Source organism: Tachypleus tridentatus, chromosome 8, assembly GCF_004210375.1.
Source record: "Tachypleus tridentatus isolate NWPU-2018 chromosome 8, ASM421037v1, whole genome shotgun sequence".
Taxonomy (NCBI): domain Eukaryota; kingdom Metazoa; phylum Arthropoda; class Merostomata; order Xiphosura; family Limulidae; genus Tachypleus; species Tachypleus tridentatus.
The window spans coordinates 13,625,847-13,637,371 of record NC_134832.1 but is presented as its reverse complement, the minus strand read 5'-3'; the positions used below and the strand labels follow the sequence as shown (position 1 = coordinate 13,637,371).

Sequence of the window (11,525 nt, the reverse complement as noted above, 5' to 3'; positions counted from 1 at the left end):
AATGATTTACTGGAAGCTTGATAAATAAATAACGGTACCACTGAAATAATTCTATAATTCATTTAACATCTAGATTCGGTTAGAAGATCGCTTTAAATTAACTACGGATTCTTTTATAATATCTTTATATAAACTTACGCTATTAACATGCAACACGTAAAATTAGTAAGATTGTATACTGACATGAAATTACTCTTTGCTTTAACTTTATTTGTAAAATAGTATCCATTTTTATTACATTCCTAGTCTCTCTGAAAATATTAGTTTGATTATCTTGAACTTTAAAAAATCGTTCTTTTGCTGTAAAAATATTGCTACATTAGAACGTTGTATGTTTAAAGTATGTTAAAACTTTTTGTATTGTATAAAATATCTAATAATTAATGTTTTGATTGTTTGTAATATATATTTCTTGTTTTATGCACAAGTTTACCAATATTATTCTGTTAAGTATGAAAGGTCAACACTGTTTACTATGTTCTATGTAAATTGCTTTATTGTTCTTTAAATTGTTAGAAAATATTTATTTTGTTTTCTCTTAACTGTCATTCAGTGTTTTTGCTGCTATAATCTGGTAAATCATATAAGGTGTTTGTACTGCTATGCCCTAATAGCAATGCATTGAGGAATGTGTCAAACATTTTCGTCAATTATTATTTTGTTGTCTTCAATATATTTATAAGTCGTTCCTTCATTAGGCACACATTCTCATTATGTGTTATCCACTTGTCTCACAATTTCCATTTATTACCCTTTTACCTTGGTGATTGATTATACGTTACTACATTAAGTACGCACACCAAGTATTTTAATCTCAGAAATGTCTAATGTTATTATGTTTCATTACAAATGCTAATCAACTGTTAATATGCTATATCTAAAGTATTAAAATTATCGCACATTTATTTTAGCATTGTTTCAAGAGTAGTAATAAGTTATTTTCTAAATCATATTGAAAATTTCTAACAGTAGGAGTGAAGAAATACGACATATATAAATGTAACAACTAAAGCAACAGTGATGTAGCAACCATAAAAAACAATGTAGCAACTATAGAAAACAATGTAGCAACTAAATAAAGTAATGGTATAGCAAATATAGAAAACAATGTAGCAACTAAAGAAAGTAATGATATAGCAACTAGAGAAAACAATGATGTAGCAACTAGGAAAAACAGTGATGTGGCAACTAAAAAACAATGATGTGACAACTAAAGAAAACAATGATGTAGCAACTAGGGAAAACAATGATGTGACAACTAGAGAAAACAATGATGTGACAACTAGAAAAAACAATGATGTGACAGCTAGAGAAAATAATGATGTGACAACTAAAGAAAACAATGATGTGGCAACTAGAAAAAAACAATGATATGACAACTAGAGAAAACAATGATGTAGCAACTAGAGAAAACAATTACGCACAATGCATGTCTTCCTGTTCTTTATCTTAACAGAAGTATCTAAGAAGATATTAAGTTCCGAGCACTTTATATGGGTTTACCGGAAATGTACATCATAAATAAGAGACACGTATTAGTTTTTAACATTACAATTGGAAACACAATGGAAAGGATGAAAACGGTGAACAGTTCTTATGCTATAGTTGCCCATAACATGCCTGTTCCGAGAACAGAAGCCTTACTGGCATGTGCTTAATGCCATATATAATTAGAAGGCAAAATTACTCATTCTTTATGACAGTTTCTGACCCAAACTACCCTCGTCAATCTTTTAAAAGTGGTGGATTTGAACTCACCTGTGTCACGTATTTCACACATGGACCTCCTAGAAAAACGTAACACGTTAGGTTTTTTTTTTAAAGATAAAAGTGATTACCAACTTTTGGATTTCTGCCAAGAGCGGCCCCTTTTTGAAGGGCTTAGAATGAACTAATAGGCTACTGTATGTCTGGTTTTGCTTTACTTCACCATCCTGAGTTGTTTTTCATAATCTAATAATCTTCATTCTCGACGGAAACGAAACATATTAACAGCCAGTAAATGTTAAAACACGTGTGTTTTGAAATAGCAAATGAACTAGTAAAGTCCTAACTTTTTAAAGACATTTATGTTTACATATCATTATATACATATATTTTGGTACATTTTAGGATGTTTTAGTCTACTCTAAGCCGAGTTCCATCACTGCAAGAGGGAAACGATTTGAAAATATCACTTCTTTAGAGGGATAGCCAGGTTCGGATACGACATTGCTGTAGGAGACACTTATAATCCACATTGAGAATAAGAAAAGGATCTTTAAAAAGCAGCAAATTAAATCAGTTTGTCTGCCTACTACTGGGTAATCTTCTATGTTACTACAATAGATAATCATCACTTATTATGTTATAGATGTATCTCTAACATTTATAACATTGTTTTTTTTACAAATTTTTGTCACTAAACTTGTTGTGTGTTCTTTTCATATCATGTTAAAGGCATTTCCGTAAGAAGTTTGTACATACGTCTGAGGCATGCTTCTGCATGTGAGAATATTGGGTATACAGTTTGAAGACTTTTGAAGAGAATTTCAAATATTCTTAATTATAGTTCATTATTTATCTGTAGCTACTCTACTAGTACGTTATACTATTATGTATAATATATTGTATATATAATATTTAAAAAAACTACCCAACCTAAAGAACAAAATTTCACGAGAGGCAGATTGAAAGGCAAGTTACTTATCTTGCTAACTAGCATTTCTTTTATTCATTTTTCTTTCAAGAATTACCTGGGTAAGTTAGCGCTGGTGTGTAAAATAGTACTAGTATCAATGATTACAGTCCAGAACGCATTATACTTGAACTATTTAACCTTGAAATTAGCTCTTTTATTACCTTAGCAGTACTGATGTCACAATTTCTATTCAAATTAATCTGAAAGTAACTTTAGTCTGGAAACGAACTTCATACACTCGTAATTGTTCTTGAAGAATTAGTCATCTGGCTAGAAATATTTCGTAGTTGCGTCTGATAAGTTCCTAAAGTTAACTTCAGAATAATAAAGAGTAATGACGAATTTGATATAGCACAAGAATATGATGTTTAAGACACAATTCGATATATGTTTTTAGTGTTAGTTAATTTTCGTTTTTGCGTTCACTGCAAGTAAGACCTAAATAGATGCGATAATGTTAAAAATAAAAGTAAATTACGAAAGTGTCTTAGGAGGGGCTGAGAGAATCGAATTGTGACGTTTTTGTTTAGTTTTGTGTACCTAGAGATGTGAATATTCTTTCGTTATATTGAATGGTTGATACGTTGAGAAAATAAAACAGTGTCTTTTGAAATAATATTAAACATACAAGATTATATTAATTATTCGTGTTCGGCTGAAATGTGAAACTGGAATGTAAATTAGTTTTTCTTAGAAAACATCATTTTTTATCATTTACTTTTAAAAAGGTGTTCTCATTTGTTCTGTGTGTCAGACATTTATTTCTTGTAATTAATAGCTTTTAGTAGTAATGTTAGTGTGTAAGACAGAACTCTTGAAAATATAAAAAGGAAACACGTGTTTTCACAGAGGTTTTTCTGATGTATTTTTTCTATAGGAAGTTTTCTTTCACTGTGGTTGTGACATAAGATGAGAGACATGCTCTCAATGAAAATCAACAAAAACATTTTGGTAGTAAGATCTTCTCCGACACAATGATATGTTTGGATAATCTACGTCCTCTTCAACGTGTTGGTCTTTTCTTTGGCTGAGATCAAAGATGCAACATCTAAAAACTTTACGAACATTGCAGGCGTCCTTAATTTTATAAATATATTGCTCTACTGGAACAGAACCACAAGAGAAACCACCACAAGGTATGATTTAGAAAATGTATTCTAAAATAAACTTGCGTGACATGTTGAGGATCGGAAGTTGAGGTTTTTGTACCTTTATGAACTATGTGGATTAGAGACATCTTCTTCAGATGCCAAGTTGATGAGAGTTAAAAAACTTATCCAACAAATCTTCTAGTTTTGTATGTACACGTGGCAAACTGTAATCCGGGGTTTTATTAAAGTTTGAGTTACCTGAATATTCGCTGTTTCAGACAAATTGGGTACTCTACATTCTTTGGTTTAGAAGCTCAGTAACCAGGGGAAACGGGACTCTTACGATCAGCAACTAAACGGGGAATTTAAGATTTTTCGTCTTCTTGTAGCTTGTCACTGTCACCCTGGTTGTGTCAGTGTGTTGAATAATTACGCCAGTTATTTAGGAGGAAGCAGGTGACGTATGACCTGCCAAAGTCTAAGGAAAGGAGAGAGGTGGTGTTGAAAAGTGGGCATGCGATAAGCTCTGTACTATTTGTAATGTTGCAAAAATAACCATATTAAACATGATACGAAGTAGCCATTAGTTTCGTTGTCAAGCACACTAACCTATAAAAAAGCAACATTTTCAAGTAAAAAGCGAAGCCAACTCCTAAATTAATTCTGCTTAAATGTAACTTGAATTTCAAGTTTGAAGGACATCTAGTATGTACAGCTTTGGAACATGTTTAAATTTATGTAATCAAACTACATCAAAGTTTTATATGTAATATTGAATGCTGTTTGAGTATTTAATAGAGAGCAAAAATGAAAACAAACATTAGAGAAAGTTTTCTCAGATTCAATTCTGTTTGGTTAGACTATTCATATAAAAAATTTACTTCATGACTTTGATAGGGCTAATTTCTCTACACAATTATTGTAACATGTGATAGGAATGGTTAATGGTACTATTTTCTTGAGTTCAGCACTTTTTCTTAATTTTTACCTTAAACAACAAGTTCTATTATAATAAAATGTAAAAAAAATTACCGAAGCAATGTTTTAAAAAGTTAAAAAAAGAAAAATATCTTGTTTTACACTATGAGGCCATTCAGACGTTAAAAATAAAAGAAAGCAGATACACTTTCATTAAAGCGAAATATCATTTTGAAGATAATATGTTTGTAAATAAACAAGGATAATCAATAAATTTGCATTCAGAAAACGCTCAGACCACAAAAAAGAATGTAGGGAAAGATTAAATAAATACACTCTTAACTGGCTAAGAACCACATTCTGCAATGTAAGTATAGTCGGTAAAAATGTACCGTGTAAACATTTAGAGCACATTCAATAATTCAGGAGTAATCAATACAAGTACATTCAATAGATGTTTAAATCCATTTTTATCAATGCAGGAATATATGCATATGACATTGAACATTGCATAAACAGTTAACATACAAGTTCATCCGAAAAATGTTTAGCATCATACCCAGCAATAGAAATTCAATAATGTAAAATTATCTGCAACACGTTCCGATACTTTTCTATCAGCCAAATGAAACACACCCAGAACACGTTTAGAAACACACCTTACGACATAGGAAGATATTCTGGATACTTTATAAGACAATGCAAATAAATGTAGAAATAAAATAAACTGATAAGTAAAAGAGTAGGGTATAAACCGAATTATGTTGAATCAAGCTTACTTACAAACGGTGTAATTAATGCTTTGAATAGCTGTGTTTTTCTGTATTAATATTAGCAGCTGCAGGGACAAAGATAATTTATTTATATTTCATTAAAATTATTTCTAGTTATTTTATTTTCCTCAGTATCAAGAAAAAACAAAACAGGAAGTAAATAATATTAGTTGAAATTTCTTGGAGAACAACTTGTCAATTTCACATTTTACTTTATCCTCTTCGCTTCCTTTTTAAAATATGTATCAGTTTCATTCTCTTTATTTTTCTTTTTTTCCCTTTTTAAGATATATATATATATATATATCAGTTCTACTCGTTATTTCATTTTATTTTACTTTCTTTCTGAAATTCCCATGCTTCCTTTAGATAAAAAATATAAAGTAATTATGATATAGCAATATTTTATTCGAATTCTATATTAGCTTCTTAAAAGTAATACGTATTTTTTCAAGTAAATAATTTTGTTTCATCATTCTTTTCTTCTTCTTCTATAAGGTAAATACTATTTTAGTCAAATGATTTTTAGAAGTTCAAGAGGTATACATAACACATAATATGTGTCCTTCTTTTTGATTCATCCTATTTTTATCCTTATTTAAAAGCTGAAAATTTTAATATGTATTTAGGGCTCTTGAATTGGCGACATTCTGATTTAGTCCATGATGTGTTTATGTTAAGAATGCAATAAAATTGTTCACTTATTACTATCAACTTTTTTGTTTTTTTATCATTTTAACAGCGTATGATTTTACTGTTTTTAAATAACATGATTTAGTTTTGACCTATTAACTCAAAATATGCAATTTTGTTGTCTAAGATGAAGAGTATAAACAAAACGAATTTAATTTTGAACAATTATTCACTAGAATCGGTTCTTTTGAAACGGTTGTACACACTTCAGAAATCCTGGCACCTGTGCTCTGGCATTGAAACTATTTCACCACCAATTATATCACAGTAGGTAGTAATCGGAACATCAGATACTTAGTCCTTTGTTTTGTTTTTTTCTAATTCTCTTTTCTTATCTTTTAGTTTTTTACATGAGCATTGTGATGTTTAGGATAGTTCGCTTTTCTTCAACTCACGATGAAACCAAAGGAAACAATGACATTCTGCTCTGTAATCTCCTAATGGCCGATTTTATCTTACATTCGGACAAAAATTTTCTAAGAAATGTCACGTCAATGCAAATCGTAGGGAATTTCAGCTATTTCTTCAATCACCAAAATTATAATCCTATCTTTAGGCCATATTGAGCACTGTTTTGCCATCTCTCGGTAGCTGATGAAATGAAAACATCGAGATCAGTACGACTTTTAATGAACAACAGCATTGGTGAAATCGAAATAACTAGACATAAATAAACACTTCTGAGATGAAAATTAAAATTTCGGTTACAGCTATAACAAATTATCTTAATTATAAAATGTGCACATAAATAAAAATTAATTTAAATATTTACGATGACCTAAATACAAAAAAAATTCAATGTCTAAATGTTCTTTGTTGATGAAATACAGATTAAATCCATGTTGTTTTTTATTTTACCCATTACAAAAATTTAAATTACAACATAACTTGCGTTTATATCTTTAAAATTAACTCTCAATGAGCCCCATGTTTTATATTTTAACCTTGGATATCATGTACTGTATTATACTCGTTACATCTTATGCCTAGATAAGTACAAGGTTTAGATACGTGTAATGTCTGATTTTTATTGTACATATTTCTTGATTTTTGTTTAAATTAAATATTGAATAAAATACTCCAAGCCTTATGTTATGGCCTTTTATATGAATTAGACTTTTTTAAAGTTGAATAAAGTGCAATATTTATGTTCTGGCCATTGTATATTATTGCAAGTATGACAATGTAATGTGCTTTAAATTTTCCAAATAAAAGCTACAAACATTTCTAGCAGCTTAACTTTCTATTTACAGTTCTTTCTATTGCCAACTAGTCACTAAAACAATAGAAAACTTTATTGTAGATCAAAATCCTGCATTGAATTCACAATTAAAGATAGTCATGTTTTCACAAATTAATCTTTGGAGGAAGTCATAATATTTGATGAAAGTATTTAACATATGAATCAGGTTAACCAAATTACCTAGCGCAGTTTACAGAGCAACTAAATACAGCTGTTTTTTTAATTTATTGCACATTCATAATATATAGAAAAAAACATCAAAATAGTAATTATAGAAAATTTCACAGTGGATTACTTGCCTTTTTAAACAATTTTGTCTATTGAGAACAACAAAGCTACTCGAGGGCTATCTGCGCTAGCCGTCCCTAATTTAACAGTGTAAGACTAGAGGGAAGCTAGCTGTTCATCACCAGTCACCGCCAACTCTTGGGCTATTCTTTTACTTACGAACAGTTGGATTGATCGTCACATTATAACGCGCCCACGACTGAAAGGGCGAACATGTTTGGTATGACGGGGATTTGAACCCGAAACCCTCAGATTACGAGTCAAGTGTCCTAACCACCTAGCCATGCCAGACCGAGAACAACAAATCTCTAATAATTTAGAAAAAAAAAACGCTACATTAACAGAAAATAAACCGTATTTTATTTCAAGTTGTTTTTTGAAAGAAACATTTCTAAATATATTAGGAAACAAATAAAAAACATTTCAAAAATAAAACAAGAAAAGAGTCAGCCAAGGGAACGAAACGAGATTTAGGATACACTCAATGTTGATCAGTAGAGGGCAGTGAAGCAATTCACTTTCGATTCTGGATAGCTGTCCATAACATAGCCACACACAGGAACGTCCAAGGATTTATGTTATAGATGATGGTACGATTGTATGTAATTCTGATAGAAAGAAAAAGAAAGAGAAATAAGAGTGGTTTTTGTAGAACTTTTTCAGCTGCTAGTATGTTATAACTTAAAAGATAACGTAAAAACACTCGCTTTTCTGAAACAATGATATCATGGTTTAGAAGCTAAAATAAAAATGCCTTTTTGAAACAATGATACTGTTCAGCACAATGAGATTCTCATTAAATAGATTATTTGTACGAAAACATTGAAAGCACAAATATATATGAACACACGTGTATAGTAAGTATTACACTAGTGCACAAATATCGAAGGCAAAATGTATTAAATATTTAAGCTTCTCTTTGAATGTCAAAGCATAGAGTAATCGTCTATACTTTCGGCTGGTATTAGTATTCAGTGTAGTGGTGGGAACGACATTTCACTTGTTTTCGTTTACTTATTTAATATGCTATTAATTTTGTAGAATGTAGTCAAACTGAAATGCTAAAAATATTGTAAATAAAACAAATCAACATGTAGATACTTTGACGTAAAGTAGGACTTAAAAAAAAAAGAGATATTTTTTTAAAAATGTTTCAAACTATTATTCATATAACTTATTTTGGATAATTGTTTCAAAATAATTCAAACTTATTGTCAACCGTTTAATAAACATTTTTTTATTTCACTGTTGTTTCGTTGACTATAAACATTGTTATGTTTACAATTCACCACACAACGGTTATCTGCATTCAAGTCATTGTTCTACACAACAGTGTAATACATAAACCGTTTCTATCAGTACTTCGATAGTTTCGTCTTTATCATAATGTTCGTTACGATTGTGTCATTACTTTGCAATAAGGTTAGTTTTTAAAATTCATTAAAAACACATCAGCACCAAATTGATCCAAACATTACTCAGAGGGAACAGGATAACCCTGTTTTGGTAATAAAATGCTCATATATTTTACTCATTTTATCTGTATTTCTCAACAGTTTAATCTTGTTTCTGAGTGCAAACGTAAACTTCGTAGAAAACATTTAACACCATATAACACAGAAAAATGTAATTTTAAAACGTGTTTATTACGAAAGAAAGCAGTAAAATTGAAAACAAATTAACTTTACTAGAAAGGGAATTTAAAGAAACAAGTTTTTCCATAAGGATGTTGTAGTCAATCCAGATATAAATTAATTTCAAAGAAAACAGTGTAATTTACACACATCAACATCAAGAAAGAGCTCTACTTATCTTGATAAACAATTATCTACAAGTATGAAGTGAATTATTAATAAATGTATGTAGATGTGTCATGACGTGCTGCTATGTATCACATAGTATGTTCATATTGTAGTGTGGGCGACTGTAAATGGTGCATTGTATTGGCACCAAAACAAACAAATTAAAAACTGTTACCTGAAGAGATGATGGTTAACTCTGTCCAATATCCTGGTAAACTTTCACAAACTCTGTTTGAGGAAATTGCTGCCAATTTCTATTAAACTTTTACAATAACTTGTTTATATCACTGTGCCATTTATGTTCAGAGATGAAGATATATTAATTTTGAATCTAAAACGAGTTGTGATGTATATACCAGAATATTATAAAATATCATTTATCATTACAACTTATACCCGAATTTTGTATTAGCTGGCTAGCTACTTATCTATATAAATATAAATATGTTAGATACAAAGGAGGTAAAGTGTTCCAATCTACTTATGTACGCACCAATACACACTCTTGACACTGTGACACGAGTCTTTCTAGCTTGTATATGAAAATATGCGATCACTGATATAGGAAACAAACATGAAATAAAAGGCTCAGATCCCTTATTATTTCCCTTGGATGAAGCTTATATTATGTTATTTTTAGCACAAATATAAGATTATTACTATTTTATTAATTAATGGCATTATTTCACTCACTTTACGTAATTAATATGTAAAGTGAACATCATAACTAGATGTTAGGATAAGTTCTATTGCACACCTTTATGTAAAATGTGGAACTCATTTATTGTAAAATTAAAACATGTATCTTGTTAACAATGATCAAATTATTAAAGAAAGTTACAGAATAGGAATAATTCATCTCTAAGTAAATATAAACAGAAAAGAAAATTAATAGATTGCTTTTACTTTTTGTAATCCTAATGATTGTTTTAAGCTTATAATATTTAGCTTTTAATGGTATATAGGTCTGAAAGCTTGTAACTAAACACTGGGTTTCAATAAAAGTCATTGTTACAGCATAGATACTCAATGTTGCAGCTTTGCTCTTAAATACAGACAGACAAACAAATAAACAATGTAATATTTGTGAATATGTTCCTTTAACATTCTATTAATCTTATTTAATCTTTATAAAAAGTGAAACCGTTAAATGTTTTATCTTGTGAAATTATTTTGTGATTCTAAAACAGTTAGAGGTCTTTACTTTATCTGTTTCAATAATTGTAGATGCAAAAAATATATTATACTTCCATTTTTACAACTCTTTAAAACCTCTTTTCTTTCTTCTCTGAACCACGACAATAATTGTAGATACAAGAAGCATACTTCTATTTATACAACTTTTTAAAACGTTAACTTCTGTCTTCTATGAATTACAATTCATAGTTGTTGCAACAAACACACGATAGCAAAGTTTAACATATAAGTTTCGTATCCAGAGTAATCGGACACATAAGCTTTGTAGCGAAAACAAATAACGTCTGGCCAAGAGGTTTTCAGTAAACATTGTGTAACAGTATGTAGTAAATGAATAAGTTATGTCTTCGTTATCACTCCTGACAGAAATCTGTTCAGGAATTGTTTTGCTTATTAATATTTTTATCAGTTAGAAGTTCTAGTGAACTTTTACGAAAATATAATTTGTGCCAAATTCAAACTGGATATTCATTATTCCTAGCACATGATTGTTTTGAATAATTTAATTTTATATAATGTAAACTCCATAATTATGCTTTTAATTTGTTGTATTTGATTGAATTAATTCGACGATATAGTTATATATTATTAGAGTGCGCATACTCTAATGTATCTGTTACGATTATATAACACTTTACAAAGTAATTCACACAACTAAATTTAATTTTTTCTTCTTTGTGTTATGATAATAAACCAACTATAATATATCAGTTTTAAAAACTCACTCGGTTATCGTTATAAATATTATATAACTAAACAGCTAACAAATCTAAAAATGTAATGAGATTATTTCTGAGGAAAAGTAGTATCTACATACTACACATGAGTAGACACCTTGGA

The 11,525-nt window shown here is 29.6% G+C and overlaps 1 long non-coding RNA gene across 1 annotated transcript in view; it reads right to left on the bottom strand.

The window, feature by feature from the left end:
* Window positions 1-8,029: 8,029 nt before the first annotated feature.
* The window catches only part of LOC143258554 (uncharacterized), a 94,964-nt gene continuing 91,468 nt past the window's right edge, over window positions 8,030-11,525 (bottom strand). Inside the window, exon 4 of the long non-coding RNA XR_013032353.1 lies at window positions 8,030-8,294. This is a non-coding gene — a long non-coding RNA (uncharacterized LOC143258554). The remainder of the gene's footprint in view (window positions 8,295-11,525) is intronic.